The sequence below is a fragment of the Ranitomeya imitator genome, chromosome 1 (genome assembly GCF_032444005.1).
Source record: "Ranitomeya imitator isolate aRanImi1 chromosome 1, aRanImi1.pri, whole genome shotgun sequence".
NCBI classification, from domain to species: domain Eukaryota; kingdom Metazoa; phylum Chordata; class Amphibia; order Anura; family Dendrobatidae; genus Ranitomeya; species Ranitomeya imitator.
This window is the reverse complement of record NC_091282.1, coordinates 1,021,592,369-1,021,616,220: the sequence shown is the minus strand read 5'-3', so window position 1 is coordinate 1,021,616,220 and position 23,852 is coordinate 1,021,592,369.

The window sequence follows — 23,852 nt, the reverse complement described above, 5'->3', positions numbered from 1 at the left end:
GAAAGAATGGAGGGATTTTTAATTGTACTTTTTAGTACTCGATGACTATGTTCAGGGCCAGCCTTACACTAAATGGTGCCCTGTCCAAAATTGCACATTGGTAGCTCCAGCCTTGTCTTTTTACTTCCTTTTTCCAGTTTTTGCCTGGAATGTCTCATAAATGTGGTTCTTACCTCTGCAACTTATTCTTCCATTGAAAATAATAATTTTATTTATATTACGGGAGCAAATTCCACAGCACTTTACAATTAATGTATAAACAAAAAAGACATCACAAAGTAACACAAAATTCATCAGTTACAGGAGAAGTGAGGGTCCTGCTCTCAAGCTTACAATCTATAAGGAAATAGGGGGGACACAAGAGGTAGAAAGTGCTTGTCATGCATAATAATTATAATAAATAGGGCATTTTAAATAACCTGCATGAACCTGCACAGATGGCTAGTGCTATTGGGTGGCCAGGGCAAAGTGGACACAGATGAATAGGAGGAACCAGGTTCTAAGTAAAATTTAGAATAAGGGAACAGGGGAATGTTAGGTTGGTGAATTGAGATGATAAGCTTGTCTAAAGAGATGTGCTTTTAAAGCGCATTTAAAATCATGGGGTCTAGGTATTAGTCAGAATGACTGGGGTAGTGCATTTCAGAAAAGTGGCACAGCATGAGATAAGTCTTGGAGATGGGGGTGGGAAGTTTAGATTATGGAGGGTGTTACTCTGAAACAGTGGGGGAAAAAAGTATTTAGTCAGCCACAAATTGCGCAAGTTCTCCCACTTAAAAAGATGAGAGGGGCCTGTAATTGACATCATAAGTAGGCCACAACTATGAGAGTCAAAATGAGAAAACAAGTCCAGAAAATCACTTTGTCTGATTTGGCAAGATTTATTTTGCAAATTATGGTGGAAAATAAGTATTTGGTCACCTAAAAATGTGCAAGATTTCTGGCTCTCAAAGACCTGTAACTTCTTCTTTAAGTGTGTTTTCTCCGCCCGACGAACAGCAATTTTACAACGGATCCAGCGCACGATGGATGAAACGTGTGGCCATCTGTCACAATATGTAAGGCCTCTGGATTCCTTGTTCATCTGTTTTGCTTTATTGCCATTTTCCAAGATGGCATCTGCTGCCTCGAATCTGCTCATGTGATCTGACTTCCCTGTCTTTATAAGCTTGGCTTGTCTCCTACCCCTTGCTTGTGTATTCTGCATGAATCCCTGGCTTGTGCTGCAAGAGACTTCCCCTCTTCAGATACTCCAGCTCCGCCTTCTCAGCAAACCTCAGTTTGCAGAGGTTCTGGTGCTACAAGCTGTTTTTGCCTGTTACTCTACATCCTTCTCCTGCCTACTGGGACATGAAAGCTCATCCTGCTACAGCTAATCTTGCTTGGTATCCATTGCTAGTTTATCTGACTGTTTCTGGACTCGTAGCTCTGCACTGCTTCCAGACTCTTTGCTAGTATGGCCAGCCTTGGTATGAACTGTGTCTTTTGATCTGCATTTCCCCAGAAAGTGCTACGCCCATAAGACTTTGCCTGCAGCAGAGCTGTTAATGAACTATTCCTAAGAAGAAGAACCCTGTTTGCTGTCCATTAGAACTGTTGTGCACGTACTGCATCCACATTTGTGCATTTGAATATTGACTTTGCCTGCAGCAGAGCTGCAAGGACCTTATCCTGATTTCACCTTATTTGCTGTGTTTTTGAACTTGCTCACGCATTGCACCAGTGTTTGTTTTAATAATACAGACTTATCACTTTACTTGGTTCTGCTTTCTTATTTGTCTCAAGCCAAGAGATTCCTGAGTGTACCACTATAATTGTTACACAATCCGTCGCTAATACAGGTTCAAAATCGCAGGATCCCTTTTTTTCACAAAACAACGCATTATGACGGGATATGAAAGACGGAAGTGTGAAAGAGGCCTAAGAGGCTCCTCTGTCCTCTACTCATTATTACCTGTAGTAATGCACCTTTTTGAACTTGTTATCAGTATAAAATACACCTGTCCACAATTACAATCACACTCCAAACTCCACTATGGTGAAAAGGAAAGAGCTGTCAAAGGACACCAAGAATAAAATTGTAGCCCTGCACCAGGCTTGGAAGACTGAATCTGCAATAGGCAAGCAGCTTGGTGTGATGAAGTCAACTGTGGGAGCAATAATAAGAAAATGGAAAACATACAAGACCACTGATAATCTCCCTCGATCTGGGGCTCCACGCAAGATCTCTCTCTGTGGGGTCAAAATGATCACAAGAACAGTGAGTAAAAATCCCAGAACCACATAGGGTGACCTAGTGAATGACCTGCATAGAGCTGGGACCACCGTAACAAAGGCTACCATCAATAACACATTACGCCACCAGGGACTCAGATCCTGCAGTGCCTGTCATGTCTCCCTGCTTAAGCCAGGACATCAGAAGTTTGCTAGAGAGCATTTGGATTATCCAGAATAGTATTTGGAGAATGTCATATGGTCTGATGAAACCAAAGTAGAAATGTTTGATAGAAACAAAACTCGTCGTGTTTGGAGGAGACAGATGCTGTGTTGCATCCAACGAACACCATACCTACTGTGAAGGATGGGGGTGACAACATCATGCTTTGGGGCTGTTTCTCTGCAAAGGGACCAGGATGACGGATCCGTGTACATGAAAGAATGAATGGGGCCATGTATCATGAGATTTTGAGTGCAAACCTCCTTCCATCAGCAAAGGCATTGAAGATGAAATGTGGATGGGTCTTTCAGCATGATAATGATCGCATGCACGCCACCAGGGCAACGAAGGAGTGGCTTCGTAAGAAGCATATAAAGGTCCTGGAGTGGCCAAGCCAGTCTCCAGATCTCAACCCCATAACAAACTTTTGGAGGGAGTTGAAAGTCCATGCTGCCCAGTAACACGCCCAAAACATCACTGCTCTAGAGAAGATCTGCATGGAGGAATGGCCCAACATAACACCAACAGTGTGTTCCAACCTTGTGAAGACTTACAGAAAACGTTTGACTTCTGTCATTGCCAATAAAGGATATGTAGCAAAATGTTGAGATGAACGTTTGTTAATGACCAAACACTTATTTTCCACCATCATTTTCAAAATAAATCTTGCCAAATCAGACAAGGTGATTTTCTGGATTTGTTTTCTCATTTTGACTCTCATAGTTGTGGTCTACCTGTGATGTCATTTACAGGCCTCTCCCATCTTTTTAAGTGGGAGAACTTGCGCAATTGGTGGCTGACTAATTACCTTTTTCCAATTGTATTTGGAGTCCCAGCTCTCCAGTTAAGGATTATCTTGCTGAATTTTTCTCTTTTTCTGCTCCTATGGTTTATTCTTCTTGCCAGCACTCTTCCCATTTTGTTACATTTAAGGTCTGGTGGTTTCCATGAATGCCAAAGCTCTTTTGGGGTGTCTTTCTTTTTCTTCCGTATTTCATGTATGACTCTGTGAACACATCCGTAGCACAGTGCCTCAGCCTCAAGTTCTGTTTTTGTTTGGAGTTACACTCTGTGTATGGATAAGGGTGCAGCTAACCCATTTAGGACTACTGACGGACATTGCACGTTATGTTCGGGTGTCAGTTCTTTCATCATGATGGCCTGTGTTCATCATGACTTTAAACTGTCATTATGTGTAAACATGCAGTGACAATTCTGTGCAGACAGCTGTAGTGACAGCTGAGTGACGCAGGAAGAGGTTCAGGGACCCATATCATCGATCGCCACACTCTGAGGGCTGTGATCGTACAGTCAATCTGACTGACTGATCACAGCATGATTATGCAGGAGGTACTTAGATATCAGCACCTCCTGCCCAATCACTGAAGGAGCTCAGGGCTCCTAGTGGCCGAGCTCCTGCACCAACAGCGAGGAATGATGCAAGCACTGCTGCTGATTAATCCCCTAAATGCTGAAATATCAATATTTAGATGGCAGCCCTCTCTCTAAGCCTTCAGATCGATGCCCTTGCAACGTCATTGCAATCATTGTCATGGTAACCAGGGTCGTCATGACTATCCCCAGGTCACCAATGTACCAAAAGCATCTTAGTCCATGCTCAAAGCATGATCTAAGAAGCTTCTCTACAGGTGTAATGAATTTCAATAAGTTTATTTAGTGATATTCATTTATTCTGAAAAAAAACTCCTGTTTATAATAAAAACAGAATAATAATAAATAAATAAAAATATTACATTAATAAATGAACATTTTTATGTAAAAAACAAACAAACAAAAAAGTACACACATTTGGTATTGTCCCGACCGGAATGACCCAATCTAGAAAAGTGTCACACAAGCTAACCCCTGCAGTGAACGCTGTAAAAACCATAATAAAAATGGCAAACTGTGCTTTTTCATCATACTGTTGGAAAAAAGTGGAATAAAACAGCATCAAAAAGATGATTTGTAAATAAAAATGGTATCGCTAAAAACGTAAACAATAATTTTTTCTTTAAAAGTTTTATTGTGTAAAAGCACCAAAACATGCCAAAATTACATAAATGAGGTAACACTGTAATCATACTGACCCAAAGAATAAAGCTGCCTTATAAATTTTACCACATGAGAAATGGCATAAACTCTCAACCCCTACCAAACACAATTTCTAAATTGCCTCTCTTTGTTCATTCTGCCTCCCTCAAGCCCGCACATGACTGCCAGCATAAATTTGGAAAAATAGTGTGTGACAGCAGCCCTCACATGACTGCCAGCATACATTTGGAAAAATAGTGTGACAGCAGCCAAACATAAAAACCCAATATAAACCTGATACCACTGTGGTGAAATATGTGTATATATATATTTACTAGATTGTGGCCCGATTCTAATGCATCGGGTATTCTAGAATATGCATGTCCCCGTAGTAGATTCCAGAATTCGCGGCAGACTGTGCCCGTCGCTGATTGGTCGAGGCAACCTTTATGACATCATCGTCGCCATGGCAACCATTATGACATCTACATCGATACTGTGCCCGTTGCTAAATCAGAAACGTGGGATTTCTACGTCCTTTATGACATCATCGTCGCTGTGCCCGTTGCTGATTGGTCGAGGCCTGGCAGCCTTGACCAATCAGAGATGCGGGATGTCTACGTCCTTTATGACATCATCGTCGCTGTGCCCGTCGCTGATTGGTCGAGGCCTGGCAGCCTCGACCAATCAGAGACGCGGGATTTCTACGTCGATACTGTGCCCGTCTCTGATTGGTTGAGGCCGCCAGGCCTCGACCAATCAGCGACAGGCACAGCGACGATGATGTCATAAAGGACGTAGACATCCCGCATCTCTGACGCGGGATTTCCAGGACAGACAGACAGACAGACAGACGGAAAAACCCTTAGACAATTATATATATAGATGTGTGTAGTGATATATGTCTAGGGTTATATGTGTGACTAATGATAATGTAACATCTGTCCTGAAGGCAAGTCGCACCTAGGTGTTAATAGGTACTTCCTTAGGACTAGTAGAAATTGTGTCTCCATATCTCACCAGGAGGTCTAGCTAGGGCCAAGAAGAAAGGTAACATTTGGCACCCCCTAGGTCTTGGAGGGGAGATGTTAATTGTGGCCTGAGGGTATCTATTACTGAGAACCTTTTCACAAGTGTCTCAAGAGAAAAATAATATATTCATTAGTAGCGCGGCCGTGGCCAATCAGAAAGCCAGCAATTATGATATTAATCTGAGGGGCCGGTCTAGAAACCTGACCTCCAGACCAAAGTTATAAATTTAGGCTGCAGACAGTTACGTATAAATTTAGGCTGGTGTGATCCAATCTACATTCGTCCTACCTTCAGGGAGCAGAAGCAACTACCAGTTAGAAAATTCCTGTAAGTTTCTCCACTTTATTTTATACTGTTTTGCCTAAGTTATATGTCTTTTTATTATATTTTTATAACTTTTTTTTTATTGTAAGCATTGAACCTTTTGTTATTAAAGTATAAAACTTTAACAAGTTGAACCTTGAATGTTCTAAAAGATTCCATAGCCTAAGGTGTGTGAGCCTTATGAGTGATAGACATTATTAGTATTATTAGTTCCGGGACTCATCGCCCAAGTATTCGGTGAGTGGTGGCAGCGTGTATGAGCGGGTGTATGGCCTGGGTCGGTGTGTGATTTATGCTCCCATTACAGCATAGGACAGAGGTTGAATGCTGGACTGAGAGTGGGGAGATGGATTAACCCTTGCAGGCACAACCCCAAGTCACGTGTAAGAGCAGACACATGACGAATAAGTGACACCACGGAGAAGGGATCCGTGAAACTATAGCTCTTAAAATACTGCAATGTTGTTTTTGCAAAAAAGCATCTTTAATGTGTAACAGCAGCCAAACATAAAAACCAAATATAAACCTGATACCACTGTAAACACAATCACCCAAGGAATAAAGTCACCTAATCACTTATATCACATGAGGAACAGCATAAAAAGCAAATAACACCAATTTTTGTCCTGCTGGTGATTTGTTCATTCTGTCTTCCAAAGATCGCAGTAAGGCTTGTTGCATAATTATCCTGCACTTCATGCTAACTGCTTACACAAGTGTTTCTGTGTATATCTATTGTATATCTATATTATGCAAATTGTCTCTTCAGAGAGGAAGAGAGCTAGTACTCTAGTGCCACCTATTGGATGGTAGCAATCCTACTGATGTGTATATCTATGAAATGCATGATTCAGATGGAACCCCCGGCCTATGATCCAACGGTGTCCATGTTTTAAGCATGCATAAAATCGAGGTCGACCAAGGTTTTGTGCACATCTGAAAAGGACAACTCTTCTACCTCATTATAGTGAATAGATGCATTGGGCATTTCATCTGAATTATATAATTCAGAGATTTTGATGGAAACCCTGATGTAAGTGCTCAGCATAGAGTGCAGGATAAATGTGAACCCAAACATTATATATATTGTTCCCAATAGAAGCTTCAACTGACTCATTCCACAAAAAAAGGCAAGTCCCCACTCAGGTCCATCATCTGTTAAGAGAAAAATAGGGGTCATTCATGTTACTGGTAGTATAAAGGCTCTAGAAATGTGCTATGACCTCCCACACTCCAGTGAATTCTGCACTTCCAATTCATAATGCCCTACTCCCTACTGAGCCCCACAGTGTTACTAAACAGCATTTAGTGTCCACATGTTTGGCAGAGGTATAATTTCCAAAATGGGGTCACTTGAGTGGCAAATTCTACTCTTCTAACACTTAGGGGTTCTGTTTATGGAGTGTCATGGGGCTACCGCGACAGAGAGGTTCCAGAGAACCGCACCGCTCTGGGCCTTGTTCACACATGATGAACAGAAGCTCTTCTCCTGAATTCTGACCTGGCTGTCTTGTGCCAGCAGGTCAGGAGTTAAACCTAGTTGCTGAAGTTGCTGAGAGCTTGGTCTCTCAGCTGAATTGATTTTTGTAATTTCCTCTCCTATATAGACTCAGCTTTGTCTACAACTGTTGTCAGTGATCAGTTCTGCTGCCTGGCTTGGAGGTTGAAGGAGCATGGTATTTGGAGCTTGGAGGTTTATTTACCGAGATTGGTGTCTGCTGTTTTGGTTGCATGTTAAACCTGTTTTCCTTCCTAGTTTTTTCCTTCTCTTCCCTTCTATGTGTTAGCTCTGTGGTTGTGTGAGCATTTGGTGAGTTTGAGACTTTTAGTTACCTTGTCTGTATACCCTGTTAATTGTTGTATTTATACCCTGGTGCAGTCCACCTCCTTTGGGGGGAGAGGTGGCCATTGATAGGGCCTGCACAGGAGACAGGGATACGCTGGCGGCTCAGGCCTCCTAACCATCATATGTACCCCTGAAATAAGGGAAAGTCAGGGCCCCATTATAGTGGCAGAGACAGGTGCGGGTCCCAGTACGCTGTCCTGCCCCTTTATCGCCGTTAACGGCGTGACAGTATCACTGACCTTAAAATTTTCTTGGTCCAATATGGACCCCATTGCTGCTTTAGCTGGACAACTACAGCAGCTCAGTCTAGAGGTGGCTGACCTCCGCTCGGCAGTTGTACAGCGCACTCCAGTGGCCACTGCAGGGGTTGCTACACCTCCACAAGCTTCGCTGGAGCCTAAGATTGCGTTACCTGACAGGTTCTCTGGGGGCGCGAGAAATTTGTTACATTCAGGGAGGCCTGTAATTTGTATTTTAGGTTGCGTCCTCACACTTCAGGTTCAGAGGAGCAGAGGGTTGGAATTGTAGTATCGCTCCTACAAGGTGACCCTCAGGCCTGGGCTTTTTCACTTCCCGCTGACGCTTTGCCGTTACGGACTGTTGAGGAGTTTTTTCAAGCCTTAGGTCAAGTGTATGATGATCCTGACCGCGTCTCCCTCGCTGAGTGCACAATACGCCATCTTACACAGGGAGACCGGCCAGTAGAGGAGTACTGTTCTGAGTTTCGGAGATGGGCTACTGACACACTGCACTCCGCAGTCAATTTTATCAGGGCCTATCTGATAAAATAAAAGATGCCTTCGCCCTACAGGAGACACCAACCACACTGGAGGCAGCTATGTCTCTTGCGATCCGTGTGGACCGCCACCTGCGCCAGAGACTTAATGAATCGCCGCTATTCAAGGGTAATTCAGATTTGGACTCACCAGAATCTGAGTCTGCAAACTTTTCTAGGACAATCTGAGCTCCAGGAGGCAAATTGTCCATTCTAAGTCTCGTCTTGTTGCTAAGCCTTATGGTATACTTACATTTGGGGTATTTCAACGTCAGCAAATATTGTGTGTTAAATTTTGGTGTAATTTTGTACCCATTTTACCTTGTAAAAATGTAAAATCTGGGGCTAAAACAAAATTTTGAGTGTAAAAATATAATTATTCTTTTTTCACTGTCCAATGGTATAAAATTCTGTGATACACTTGTGGAGTCAATATGATTACTGCACCTCTTGATGAAATCATTGAGAGGTGTAGATTTTAAAATGGGTTCACTTATGAATTTTCTTCTGTTTTGGCACCTCAGGGACTCTCCCAGTGGGTTATGGCACCCGCAAACCATAACAGTAAAATCTGCACTATAATGTGGCACTCCTTCCCTTTTGAGCTTTGCACTATGTCTGAAAGGTATTTCTCGATTTCATGTAGGGTATTGGCTGAACCAGGACAAATTTCACAACAAACTGTGATGTGCAATTTTCCTATTAGCCTTTATAAAAATCAAAGATTTGGGGCTAAAAAAATAACATTTTAGAGGTAAAAATGTAATTATTTTTTCTTCATCTACGCAATGGTATAAATTTCTGTGAGACACATGTGGTGTCAACATGCTCACTGCACCCCTAGATGAATTTATTGAGAGGAGTAGTATGTAAAATGACATCACTTATGGGCGGTTTCTGCTGTTAGGGCACCTCAGGCTCTACCAATGTGACATGGTACCTTCAAACCATTCCAGCAAAATTTGAAGTCCAATATGGCGCTTCTTCCCTTCTTAGCTTTGCACTGCACTCAAAAGTAGTTTTTGACCACATACGGGTTATTGGTCAATCAAGAGAAATTGCACAACAATTGAATTGTGCATTTTCTCCTGTTACCCTTTTTGTTGGAAAATGTGATTTTTTTCATTTTCATAGCTCTACGTTATAAATGTCTGTGAAGAACTCATGGATTCTAGGTGCCCACCACAAATCTAGATACATTGCCTTAGAGGTCCATCCTAAGCGGTAATGTGCATACAGCTCCGTATTAGAGATTAGCAAACATTTCAAGGTTTGATTCGGTACGATTAGCCGAATGATTAGACGTTCACCTAACATGTACGATAAACGTACCCAAATGCCATTAGATTCAATGTAGGAACAAGCAAACGTATACACAATACCTTAAGATGTGACAAAATGCTTCCCAAACAGCTAAAATTAGGGGTAAACACCATGAAAACTGGCATAAATTGACCCACAGTAGAAATTTGCAAATGGCACATCAGCAGTCAGCCATGGGCAATGCATGAGGTATCAAGTTCTGGCCCAGCATTTACAGCTTGGAAGTGAAGTTTCAATGAGGACCTGGTAGTTAAGGGAGCAGTGGAACCCTTATTAGCTATGAGACCTGATACCTCATGTAACACCTCCAATTTTTTTTTATTCCAGCCACACTCAGATGAAATAAACATCAGTTTCATAGACTACTAATGGTAGAAAATGTTAAGAATAGTAACACAGATAGTTGACTGATCAATTGACCCACAGTAGAATCTTTTATAATGACACAGAAGCAATCAGCTATGGCCCATTAACCTTCCGTCACATACAACTGATCTGACAGGCGCTTCTCTTTTACTTTCATTTCTCCTTCCTCACCAGATTGTGAGGAAACCCCCTCCCTCCAGGTAGTCTCCTGTCTCTTGAAGGTCTGTGAAACCTGATATCACAGTTGGATTTCAGAGGGAGAGGATATAGCTGCACAGATCTCTCAGGCTCATTGTATGTGAATACGTCACATTCAGTAAGGTTGGTATTTTATGTTTTTATTCACCACAATAGTTTATTTAGCTTGTTTTATGAATGTATAGCACAAAATGTGAGGATATTTCATAGAAATAAGGGAGATTTTATAAAAGAAAGTGTGCTGCTCAGGCATATACAGTAGTTCCCTAACATATTCCTTCTCTTGCTTCAGATTATCTGTTGAAATGGAGAGGAAAATGTACAATTTATCCAAACAACTTGATGTTGAGGAAGTAACAAACATGCTGTTAGATGATAGAGACCTCACACTGAATGAGGATTTAGGAGAGGAAAGTGGTTTACAAGTTGTGATCTGATTGATTATCTGAAAATTCAGAAGCTGTCATATGTGGGAACTGTAAGAAAAAACAAAAGGGGATTGCCGCCACAGTTTGTAAGTGTGAAAGAGAGACAACAGTACAGCAGTATGTTTGCATTCCATAATGGAAAGGCCTTAGTTTCCTATGTACCACATGCCAAAAAAATCGTACTTCTTCTATCAACACTTCATGATGATGCTGCCATCGATCCTGGGACTGGGGCAGAAAAAAACCCGGAGATAATTACATTTTACAATGCCACCAAAGGGGGTGTGGATACAGCAGATCAGATGTGCTCCACTTTCAACGTCAGCAGAAACATCAAACGCTGGCCAATGGTCATATTTTTTGCTATGTTGAATTTGGGTGGTATAAATTCACAAGTAATTTGTCTTGAAAACAAGCTTGAACCACTCCGTAGACGATTGGATCTGAAAAAATTGGCCCATGAACTAGTACTTGGAGAGCTACGCAGGAGAAGCGTGAAAACAATCGGTATCCCCTCTCGCCTTCAAGTTCAGCTCAAAAGGTTCCGCCCAGAAGATGATGGTGAAAAGTCACCATCTGCACCACCTCACAAAAGAAGGAGATGCACCACCTGCCAAACGGAAAGCGGAACCAGAAGGCTTTCAAATTATGAATGTCTCAAATGTCATAAAGCAATTTGCCTGACACATGCAAAAATGGTGTGTAATTCTTGCTATTTGCTCTGCAAGTGTGACTTTTCTGGGGAAACCTCAGCATCTACTTCTGATTGAATATGTTTTTAATAGTACTTAAGGTACCTTAAAATTAAGTTTGTGTTCAAAAATTTTCTTTGTACATTTTTTTGAGAGAGTCGAACTGGGGACTATTTGGCGGGAGTTTTGAAAAGTTTGTATTTCATAGTTATTAGTTTTATTTTAAGTAAATGTTTTTTTTTGCAACTGATTATGTGTAGTCTCTTTTATTACATCCCTATGAAGGTCACTGATCACTTTTAGAGCACTGAAATTGCAAACATTAGATATTATAGGTATTTTTCCAGCAGGCGCCTGACAGGCACATTGTATGTGAACTCGTTAGTCCAAATATTGTATGTGACGGAGGGTTAATGAGATTTCAGGGTCTAGCCCAGCATTTACAGCTTGGAATTGAAGTTTTAATGATGACCTGGTGGTTAAGGTAGCCATGTAAGCCTTCTTATCTGGGAGAACTGATACCTTATGCAACACCTCCATTTTTTTTCCATTCCAGCCACACTCATATGGCACAAACATCAGTTTCATACAGTACTATTGGTTGAAAAATGTAATGAATGTACAATTGGCCCACAGTAGAACATAATAATAATAATAATTTTATTTATATAGCGCCAACATATTCCGCAGCGCTTTACAAATTATAGAGGGGTTTTGTACAGACAATAGACATTACAGCATAACAGAAAACACAGTTCAAAATAGATACCAAGAGGAGTGAGGGCCCTGCTCGCAAGCTTACAATCTATGAGGAAAAGGGGAGACACGAGAGGTGGATGGTAACAATTGCTTTAGTTAGTCGGACCGGCCATAGTGTAAGGATCGAGTGTTCATGTAAAGCTGCATGAACCAGTTAACTGCCTAAGTATGTAGCAGTACAGACACAGAGGGCTATTAACTGCATAAAATGTATGAGAACATTTTATAATGGCACAGAAGCAGTCATTCCTGGCCCATGAAAGAGGTATCAGGGTCTGGCCCAGCGTTTACAGCTTGGAATTGAAGTTTCAGTGAGGACCTGGAGGTTATAGAGTGGTGTAAGCATTCTTAGCTGGGACACCTGACACCTCGTACAACAACTCAATTTTTGAAGTTTCCTAGCCACACTCAGGTGGTACAAACATCTGTTTCATGGACTACTATTGGTAGATAAATGTAAAAATAGTAACACAGGTAGTTAACTGATCAATTGACCCAAAGTAGAACCTTTTATAATGGCACAGAAACAGTCAGCCATGGCCCATGCACGTGGTATCGGGGTCTGGGTCAGCACTTAGAGCTTTGAATTTAAGTATAAATTAATATGGGGTGGCTAAGGGACCAGTGCAAGACTTCTTATATGGGAGCTCTGATACCTCATGCAACAATTTTTTTTCTAGCCACACTCAGGTAGCACAAACATCAGTTTCATACAATACTATTGGTAAACAAATGTACACAGGTAGTTGGCTGAAAGTAAGTGCAGGCCTGACTGTCTGGGAGCACTATTTACAACAGGCAACCCACCAGATGAAGACCTAACTTTGAGTCTCCACATTTATAAAAAATAATTTTCACACATCATTAAGTGGCATCAATTTTCACAGCGTAGAAACAGTGTAATATGGGTCTGACACACCTTCTACTACAGGCAACCCACCAGATGGAGACCCAACTTTGAGTCTCCACATTTCAAAAAATATTTGTAACACACCATTAAAATGGCATCAATTTGCACAGAGTAGAAACAGTATAATAGTCCTCTGACGCCTTCTACTACAGGCAACCCACTAGCTGGAGACCCAACTTTGAGTCTTCACATTTCAGAAAATTAAATGTCACACACCAATAAAGTGGCATCATTCTTCACTGAGTAGAAAATGTATAATAGGCCTCTAAGGCTACGTTCACATTGGCGTTCCGCCAATGTGCGTCGCTGTTGCGCCGGCGACGCAGCGGCGACGCAGCGGCGACGCGCCCCTATGTTTAACATAGGGGACGCGTGCGTCGTTTTGGTGGCGTTTTTTGCCACGTGCGTCGTTTCCGACGCTAGCGTCAGACGCAAGGAAACGCTACATGTAGCATTTTCTGTGCGTCCGATTTTTGTCGGAAAACGACGCACGCGTCGCAAAACACGCGCGTTTTTGCGCGCGTTTGCGTGCGTTTTAGCGTGCGTCGCGCGTTGCGTCGCCGACGCACGGCGGCGCAACGCTAATGTGAACGTAGCCTAATACAGCTTCTACTACAGGCAACTGTTGTGAATTCTGTTTTCGAACTCCCTCCTGTGGTCATGAATGGTACTTCGGCGAGTTCTGTCCATGGACTCCCTCTGGTGGCTGTGAGTGGAGCTGCTGCTTCTGAGGTTCCTTCCACAGGTGACGTAGTTTATTGTTTGGCTGGCTGTTCTATTTAACTCCACTCAGATCGTTACTCCATGCCAGCTGTCAATGTTCTTGTACTGGTTCAGTTCGCTCTTGGATCTTTCTGGTGACCTGTCTACTCCAGCAGAAGCTAAGTCCCTGCTAGTTAATTATTTGTTCATTGTTTCCTTGTCCAGTTGGCTATCATGATTTTGCCTTGCTAGCTGGAAGCTCTGGGATGCAGAGTGGCACCTCCGCACCGTGAGTCGGTGCGGAGGTCTTTTTGCACACACTGCGTGTTCTTTTGTAGTTTTTTGTGCTGACCGCAAAGATACCTTTCCTATCCTCAGTCTGTTTAGTAAGTCGGGCCTCCCTTTGCTGAAACCTGTTTCATTTCTGTGTTTGTGACTTTCATCTTTACTCACAGTCAATATATGTGGGGGGCTGCCTTTTCCTTTGGGGAATTTCTCTGAGGCAAGGTAGGCTTTATTTTCTATCTTTAGGGCTAGTTAGCTCTTAGGCTGTGAAGAGGCGTCTAGGTCGTGTTAGGTACGCTCCACGGCTATTTCTAGTTGTGTGATAGCACAGAGCTCCCACTTCCCAGAGCCTGTCCTGTGTGAGTTTAACCATCAGGTCGTTCCGGGTGCTCCTAACCACCAGGTCCATAACAGTACAGCTGGCCCAAAGTATTAATGCATCTCAATAGAGGGATAAGAGAAGTTCTGAGACCATTTTTTTTTCTCTGCAGTGTTTTTTGTCTTTCTTTTCCCCTTAACCTCTGGGTGGTTCAGGACACAGGTGTAGATATGGACATTCAAGGTCTGTCCTCTTGTGTGGATCATCTCACTGCAAGGGTACAAAACATTCAAGATTTTGTGGTTCAGAATCCGATGTTAGAGCCTAGAATTCCAATTCCTGATTTGTTTTCTGGGGATAGATCTAAATTTCTGAGTTTCAAAAATAATTGTAAACTGTTTCTAGCTCTGAAAACCCGCTCCTCTGGTGACCCCGTTCAACAAGTAAAAATCATTATTTCTTTTGTTGCGTGGTGACCCTCAAGACTGGGCATTTTCCCTTGCGCCAGGAGATCCTGCATTGCGTGATGTAGATGCGTTTTTTCTGGCGCTTGGATTGCTTTATGATGAACCAAATTCAGTGGATCAGGCAGAGAAAATCTTGCTGGCTTTGTGTCAGGGTCAGGATGAAGCGGAGGTATACTGTCAGAAGTTTAGAAAGTGGTCTGTGCTTACTCAGTGGACTGAGTGTGCCCTGGCGGCAATTTTCAGAAAGGGTCTTTCTGAGGCCCTTAGGGATGTCATGGTGGGATTTCCCACGCCTGCTGGTCTGAATGAGTCTATGTCCTTGGCCATTCAGATCGATCGGCGCTTGCGTGAGCGCAAACCTGTGCACCATTTGGCGGTATTCTCTAGGCATAGGCCTGAGCCTATGCAATGTGATATGACTTTGACCAGAGCTGAACGGCAAGAACACAGACGTCAGAATGGGCTGTGTTTTTACAGTGGTGATTCCACTCATGCTATCTCCGATTGTCCTAAGCGCACTAAGCAGTTCGCTAGGTCTGCCACCATTGGTACGGTACAGTCTAAATTTCTTTTGTCCGTTACTCTGATTTGCTCTCTGTCGTCCTATTCTGTTATGGCATTTGTGGATTCAGGCGCTGCCCTGAATTTGATGGACTTGGAGTTTGCCAGGCGCTGTGGTTTTTTCTTGGAGCCCTTGCAGTATCCTATTCCATTGAGAGGAATTGATGCTACGCCTTTGGCCAAGAATAAGCCTCAGTACTGGACTCAATTGACCATGTGCATGGCTCCTGCACATCAGGAGGATATTCGCTTTTTGGTGTTGCATAATCTGCATGATGTGGCCGTTTTGGGGTTGCCATGGCTACAGGTCCATAATCCAGTATTGGATTGGAAATCTATGTCTGTGTCCGGCTGGGGTTGTCAGGGGGTACATGGTGATGTTCCATTGCTCTCAATTTCGCCTTCCACTCCTTCTGAAGTCCCTGAGTTTTTGTCAGATTACCGGGATGTATTTGAAGAGCCCAAATCCGGTGCCTTACCTCCTCATAGGGATTGCGATTGTGCTATTAATTTGATTCCTGGTAGTAAGTTTCCTAAGGGCCGACTGTTTAATTTATCTGTGCCAGAGCACGCCGCTATGCGGAGTTATATAAAGGAATCCTTGGAGAAAGGTCATATTCGCCCGTCGTCATCACCGTTGGGAGCAGGGTTCTTTTTTGTGGCCAAGAAGGATGGCTCTTTGAGACCTTGTATTGATTACCGCCTTCTTAATAAGATCACAGTCAAATTTCAGTACCCTTTGCCGCTACTGTCTGATTTGTTTGCTCGGATTAAGGGGGCTAGTTGGTTCACCAAGATAGATCTTCGAGGGGCGTATAATCTTGTGTGTATTAAACAGGGCAATGAATGGAAAACAGCATTTAATACGCCCGAGGGCCATTTTGAGTACCTGGTTATGCCATTCGGGCTTTCTAATGCTCCATCTGTGTTTCAGTCCTTTATGCATGAAATCTTCCGAGAGTACCTGGATAGATTCATGATTGTATATTTGGATGATATTTTGGTCTTTTCAGATGATTGTGAGTCTCATGTGAAGCAGGTCAGAATGGTGTTCCAGGTTCTTCGTGCGAATTCCTTGTTTGTGAAGGGGTCGAAATGTCTCTTTAGGGTTCAGAAGGTTTCATTTTTGGGTTTCATTTTTTCCCCTTCTACTATCGAGATGGACCCTGTTAAAGTTCAGGCCATTTATGATTGGACTCAGCCGACATCTGTGAAGAGCCTGCAGAAGTTCCTGGGCTTTGCTAATTTTTACCGTCGCTTCATCGCTAATTTTTCTAGTATTGCTAAACCGTTGACTGATTTGACCAAGAAAGGTGCTGATGTGGTCAATTGGTCCTCGGCGGCTGTAGAGGCTTTTCAGGAGTTGAAGCGTCGTTTTTCTTCTGCCCCTGTGTTGTGCCAGCCAGATGTTTCGCTCCCGTTTCAGGTGGAGGTTGATGCTTCTGAGATTGGAGCAGAGGCTGTTTTGTCTCAAAGAAGTTCTGATGGCTCGGTGATGAAACCATGTGCCTTCTTTTCTAGAAAATTCTCGCCTGCTGAGCGCAATTATGCTGTTGGCAATCGAGAGTTGTTGGCCATGAAGTGGGTATTCAAGGAGTGGCGACATTGGCTTGAAGGAGCCAAGCATCGCGTGGTGGTCTTGACGGATCACAAGAATTTGACTTATCCCGAGTCGGCTAAACGGTTGAATCCTAGACAGGCTCGATGGTCGCTGTTTTTCTCCCGTTTTGATTTTGTGGTTTCGTACCTTCCGGGCTCTAAGAATGTGAAGGCTGATGCCCTGTCAAAGAGTTTTGTGCCTGACTCTCCGGGTGTTCCTGAGCCAGCGGGTATTCTCAAAGAGGGGGTAATTTTGTCTGCCATCTCCCCTGATTTGCGGCGTGTGCTGCAGAAGTTTCAGGCTGATAGACCTGACCGTTGTCCAGCGGAGAAACTGTTTGTCCCTGATAGATGGACTAGTCGAGTTATCTCTGAGGTTCATTGTTCGGTGTTGGCGGGTCATCCTGGAATCTTTGGTACCAGAGATTTGGTGGCTAGATCCTTTTGGTGGCCTTCTTTGTCAAGGGATGTGCGTTCTTTTGTGCAGTCCTGTGGGATTTGTGCTCGGGCTCAGCCCTGCTATTCTCGTGCCAGTGGGTTGCTTTTGCCCTTGCCGGTCCCGAAGAGGCCCTGGATGCATATTTCCATGGATTTTATTTCAGATCTCCCTGTCTCTCAAAGGATATCGGTCATTTGGGTGGTTTGTGATCGCTTCTCTAAGATGGTCCATTTGGTACCCTTGTCAAAATTGCCTTCCTCCTCTGATTTGGTGCCATTGTTTTTCCAGCATGTGGTTCGTTTGCATGGCATTCCGGAGAACATCGTCTCGGACAAAGGTTCCCAGTTTGTTTCGAGGTTTTGGCGGTCCTTTTGTGCTAAGATGGGCATTGATTTGTCTTTTTCTTCGGCTTTCCATCCTCAGACAAATGGCCAAACCGAACGAACTAATCAGACTTTGGAGACATATCTGAGATGCTTTGTTTATGCTGATCAGGATGATTGGGTGTCCTTCTTGCCTTTGGCTGAGTTCACCCTTAATAATCGGGCCAGCTCGGCTACTTTGGTTTTGCCTTTTTTCTGTAATTCTGGTTTCCATCCTTGTTTCTCTTCAGGGCAGGTTGAGCCTTCGGACTGTCCTGGTGTGGATACAGTGGTGGACAGGTTGCAGCAGATTTGGACTCATGTGGTGGACAATTTGACATTGTCCCAGGAGAAGGCTCAACGTTTCGCTAACCGCCGGCGCTGTGTTGGTCCCCGACTTCGTGTTGGGGATTTGGTTTGGTTGTCATCTCGTCATGTTCCTATGAAGGTTTCCTCTCCTAAGTTTAAGCCTCGTTTCATTGGTCCGTATAAGATTTCTGAAGTTCTCAATCCTGTGTCATTTCGTTTGGCCCTTCCAGCTTCATTTGCCATCCATTATGTGTTCCATAGGTCGTTATTGCAGAGATACGTGGCGGCTATGGTTCCCTCCGTTGATCCTCCTGCCCCGGTGTTGGTCGAGGGGGAGTTGGAGTATGTGGTGGAGAAGATTTTGGATTCTCGTATTTCGAGACGGAAACTCCAGTACCTGGTCAAGTGGAAGGGTTATGGTCAGGAAGATAATTCCTGGGTTTTTGCCTCTGATGTTCATGCTGCCGATCTAGTTCGTGCCTTTCATTTGGCTCGTCCTGATCGGCCTGGGGGCTCTGGTGAGGGTTCGGTGACCCCTCCTCAAGGGGGGGTACTGTTGTGAATTCTGTTTTCGAACACCCTCCTGTGGTCATGAATGGTACTTCGGCGAGTTGTGTCCATGGACTCCCTCTGGTGGCTGTGAGTGGAGCTGCTGCTTCTGAGGTTCCTTCCACAGGTGACAGTTTATTGTTTGGCTGGCTGTTCTATTTAACTCCACTCAGATCGTTACTCCATGCCAGCTGTCAATGTTCTTTTACTGGTTCAGTTCGCTCTTGGATCTTTCTGGTGACCTGTCTACTCCAGCAGAAGCTAAGTCCCTGCTAGTTAATTATTTGTTCATTGTTTCCTTGTCCAGTTGGCTTTCATGATTTTGCCTTGCTAGCTGGAAGCTCTGGGATGCAGAGTGTCATCTCCGCACCGTGAGTCGGTGCGGAGGTCTTTTTGCACACACTGCGTGGTCTTTTGTAGTTTTTTGTGCTGACCGCAAAGATACCTTTCCTATCCTCAGTCTGTTTAGTAAGTCGGGCCTCCCTTTGCTGAAACCTGTTTCATTTCTGTGTTTGTGACTTTCATCTTTACTCACAGTCAATATATGTGGGGGGCTGCCTTTTCCTTTGGGGAATTTCTCTGAGGCAAGGTAGGCTTTATTTTCTATCTTTAGGGCTAGTTAGCTCTTAGGCTGTGAAGAGGCGTCTAGGTCGTGTTAGGTATGCTCCATGGCTATTTCTAGTTGTGTGATAGGATTAGGGGTTGCGGTCAGCAGAGCTCCCACTTCCCAGAGCTTGTCCTGTGTGAGTTTAACCATCAGGTCGTTCCGGGTGCTCCTAACCACCAGGTCCATAACAGGCAACCCACTTGATGGAGACCCAACTTTGAGTCTCCACATTTCGAAAAATAATTAGCACACACCACTAAAGTGACGTCAATTGCCACAGAGTAGAAACAATATAATAGGCCTCTGACACACTTTCAACCACAGTCAACCCACTAAATGGATACCCAACTTTGAGTCTCCACAATTCAAAGAAATAATTGTCACACACCACTAAAGTGGCTTCAATTTCAACAGAGTAGAAACAGTATAATAGGCCTCTGACACACAAATGATTTGAATGAGCTAATTGGCCCTCCAGGCTGCACACCGATATTAGGCCTAATGATTTTTAAGTGGAAAGCTGGCCTTCTGATTTGCCACTGAAACACAATTTTTGCACAAATGATTGAGAGTAGCTAATTGACTCTCCAGGCTGCACACCAATATTAGACCTAACAATTTTTAAGTGGAAATTTGACTTTCTTATTTGCCACTGAAACACAGTTTTAGCACAAACTATTTTGGAATAGCTAATTGGCCCTCCAGGCTGCACCCCAATATTAGGCCTAACAATTTTTAAGTGGAAATCTGTCCTTCTGATTTGCCACTGAAATACAATCTTAGCACAATTAATTTGGAGTAGCTAATTGGGTCTTGGGGCTGCACCTCAATATTAGGCCTAATGATTTTTAAGTGTAAATCTGGCCTTCTGATTTGCCACTGAAAAACACTTTTAGCACAAACGATTGGGGTTAGCTAACTGGCCCTCCAGGCTGCACCCCAATATTAAGCCCAACAATTTTTAAGTGGAAATCTGGCCTTCTAATTTGTCACTGAAGCACAGTTTTAGCACAAATGAATAAAAGCAGCAAACTGAGACTATCACGCAGGCTTTGCACAATTTACTTTGATGATGGACAACTGATTTTAAACAGGAAAGGATCCTATCTATTTAAAAGACAAGTTCACATTCAGCACCAGCACTAGCGCAGGAGTGACTTCTCTGCACTGTGACACTTAGACAATGGTGCCAGCAAAACAAAATGTCGGCTTTTTATATGGCCAGGGACATGTGACTTCGGCAGTCAATGACAGGAGACCTTGTGTCATGATGTTGGTTTTTGTGCCCTGATTGGTTGCTGGAATCACCACACATAAAGTTAACTGAAAAAAGTGCCACTCCCTGTTAGGGCTGGCAGAACGCACCAAATAATATGGAGGAAGATATAAGGTGTGTTTGCAGCCCGGGGTCCACCATGCAGAGATGACACCTGCTGCTCGGTAATGGCGGACAGTATGTGGTGGTATAATGAAAACAGACACGGGTTAACTTCATCCGGTATGTAAGGAGGCGAACCCTGTTGTTTCACCAATACCGCTGAGTGAATGCAAGTGTTAGGTCACAGGACTCTGCCCCAAAGACACAGGGCTAGAGTCCCTCTAGACTCACTATCACACGAAACCGCAACTGTGGTGCCAGGGAGTAACTACGCTAATAGATTTAGTGCACTCGGTGCGTGCAGTGCCGCTCTGGCGGACGCCACTAACCACCCTAACTTGGGCCTGTAAAGTGCACTAATTGTGCATGGCGCCGCACTGAGGGACGCTGCCATTTCACGCTGTGTGCTTGTACCTAGTGCTATATTGCACAAATCAGCTCAAACACCACGGACCACATGCAATAACGCTAGGATGTGGATATTTAGGAGCTTTCACCAGATATCTGGCACACATTCTCACACACACATGATCTTAGTTTATACTAGATCTATACTAGAACCTTTTATAACTGCGGCCTTCCAGGACCTTCCCAGTGGTCCAATCAGAGCTGCTTCAGGACCTGAGCATGTGACCTCTGACCTCCAATGAGAGGTCGTCCCATGGGCATGCTCACTAGACAAAAAGCAGAACTTAGTCCGTGGAGCGTCTGCTCGCCGCGGATTAATTCTGGTTGCAATAGCTGAACCTGGAACAGCAGCAGTAACCAGATGCACAGCATCAGCTTCAGCAAGACGCTGGGACTGGTGTCTCTGCTCAGCAGGCTGGGGCAGAATGGGAGACTGCAGAGGACATGGTTTGATATTCCCCCTGTGCAGCAGTAGGAACTTGACACCTAACACTCCCATAATCATTTCAGACATTCCTCTAACCTCTCCATATGCCCTCTCCTCATCAAACAAGTCCCTCTGTCCACCTCGTTCATCATACAGCACCACTATCTTAGGCAAAGTAATAACAAAGTGCAATGATTTACCAAACTGTGACCCAATTTTGAGTTAAAATGCTTGTGAAAGCGAACACATATCTGAATGCATGTAGGTACATCACCTGCGCTATAGAGTGGTACTGCTAGTACGTGCACTACAACGGCACATCCACCAAAGAAAAAGGGCAAGGAATGCTCTGCTTAGAGTATCAACCCAATAAATTGGCTATTCCTCAGAACTGTATGTCCACAAAAACATTGGTGATTCTAGCGGGGTATTCCTTCGCCTGATAATAACTGGCAGTGCAGGAGTGCTGATTAACATAAAGAAATGCACTTACTGGTTGCAGAGGCGAGGGTAGTTGTGAGGATCAGGGAATGTCGGTCCTCCTTGTGGGCAATGTGTCGGGCTGCACCGTAGGGCTGCGGGCCCAGACTAGCTTACCCCAGAGGGTCTCTGCGCGATAGGCATCAAGAATGGGCAAGAACCGCCAACTCCTAGCGTGCCCCGGCCGGAGCAGTGGTGGAGTGTGTAGGGGGCGTGGCAACTGGTGTGACGTCACAAGGTTGGTGGGCGGGCGCGTGTCAGAGCAACCAATCCAACGCGTTTCGAAGGATACACTCCTTCTTTGTCAGGGCAGGAATACCCTGCTAGAATCACCAATGTTTTGTGGACATACAGTTCTGAGGAATAGCCAATTTATTGGGTTGATATTCTAAGCAGAGCATTCCTTGCCCTTTTTCTTTGGTGGAAGTGCCGTTGCAGTGCACGTACTAGCAGTACCACTCGATAGTGCAGGTGATATACCCATATACTTTTTATTGTTTTATTTTAGACAAGATATAGCACAGACCCTGTCATCTCACCAGCAGTTCTGTTCCCCCTCCCCCCCTGGACTAATACCCTCTTTTCCCTCTTATTCTGTCAGTGCAGCACCAGTGTACACTACTTTTATATACATAGCGAATGTGCTATGTTAAAGCCTAATTTGAACTTAGTGAGCTTTTTTCTACTCCCTATAGACATTTGCATTTTGATTACAATGCGCCGTGTACCTCTCTACTAAAAAAAATTTGCACCTGATATCTCCCTTCAATTTACCACTAGTTGGAGCAAGTCCAATTCAATCCACTTCTTTAGTAGACATGTTCAGTATTTGGTGACTATTAGAGTTGAGCGACCTTGACCTTTTTAGAGTCGAGCCGGGTTTTGCGAAACCCGACTATGTCCAAAGTCGGGTCGAGTGAAATCGGCCGATTATGACGTAAAGTCGGGATCGACCGAAACACGAAACCCAATGCAAGTCAATGGGGCAGCATAGTCGGCAGTGAGTGGGGGCCAGGAAAACACCTAGAGTGGCCATTTTAATGTCAAAACCATCCATTCTTCTTAATGAAGCTTGTCAAGCGTAATTTACCTTATAATAATTGGAAGGCATTTGAAATTGGGGGTCATTTGGCTAAAGTTGTGGGGGGTAGGGCTGGTTCAAGTAATTAGTGGGCCCAGGAAATCTGGACCACGTCACGGCAGTGGAGCAGGGAGAGGTAAGTATTTCAACTTTGCAAGTGCTGTGAACCTGAGCAAGCAGGGGGGGCCCACTCGTTGGCATTGGCACTGGCACAGGGCCCCTCAAAGTACAGCGGTGTGTTTGCACGGCGGGGGCGCCTCCCACCGGCAGCAACACTTTTGCGTACTATGAGAGGCCCTGTGCCAGTGACGTCGCCAACTAGTATTCCTCCCCCCACCTGATGAAGGAACCTGCACTTTCATCTGCACCTTCCTCTTTGTCCCCGTGTAAGGTGGTATGGTATGCGGGAAGAGCAACCTGACTTTCAGCAGGGTCACAATGTTGTTGTGTAGCGTGCACGGGGAATGTTGCGTTATGGGTCAATGTACCAGCAGACTCATCTATCACTGGCTGGGCAATGGGCACGATGAAGTGGAAACACAGATATAGGCCCAAAGAAGAAAGTGGGCTAAATGCAGTTCAAAATTGGTAACACAGGAATAACCAGGGGGCATTGCAGTGGAGGACAACTGGAATGAGAGGCTGACACAGAGAGTAGGGCCAAATCAGTAAGTAGTCGAAATGCAGTTCAAAATTGGCAACCGTAGTAAACAGGCGGCACAGCTTTGTTCAGTGGAGGAGAACAGCAAGGAGTG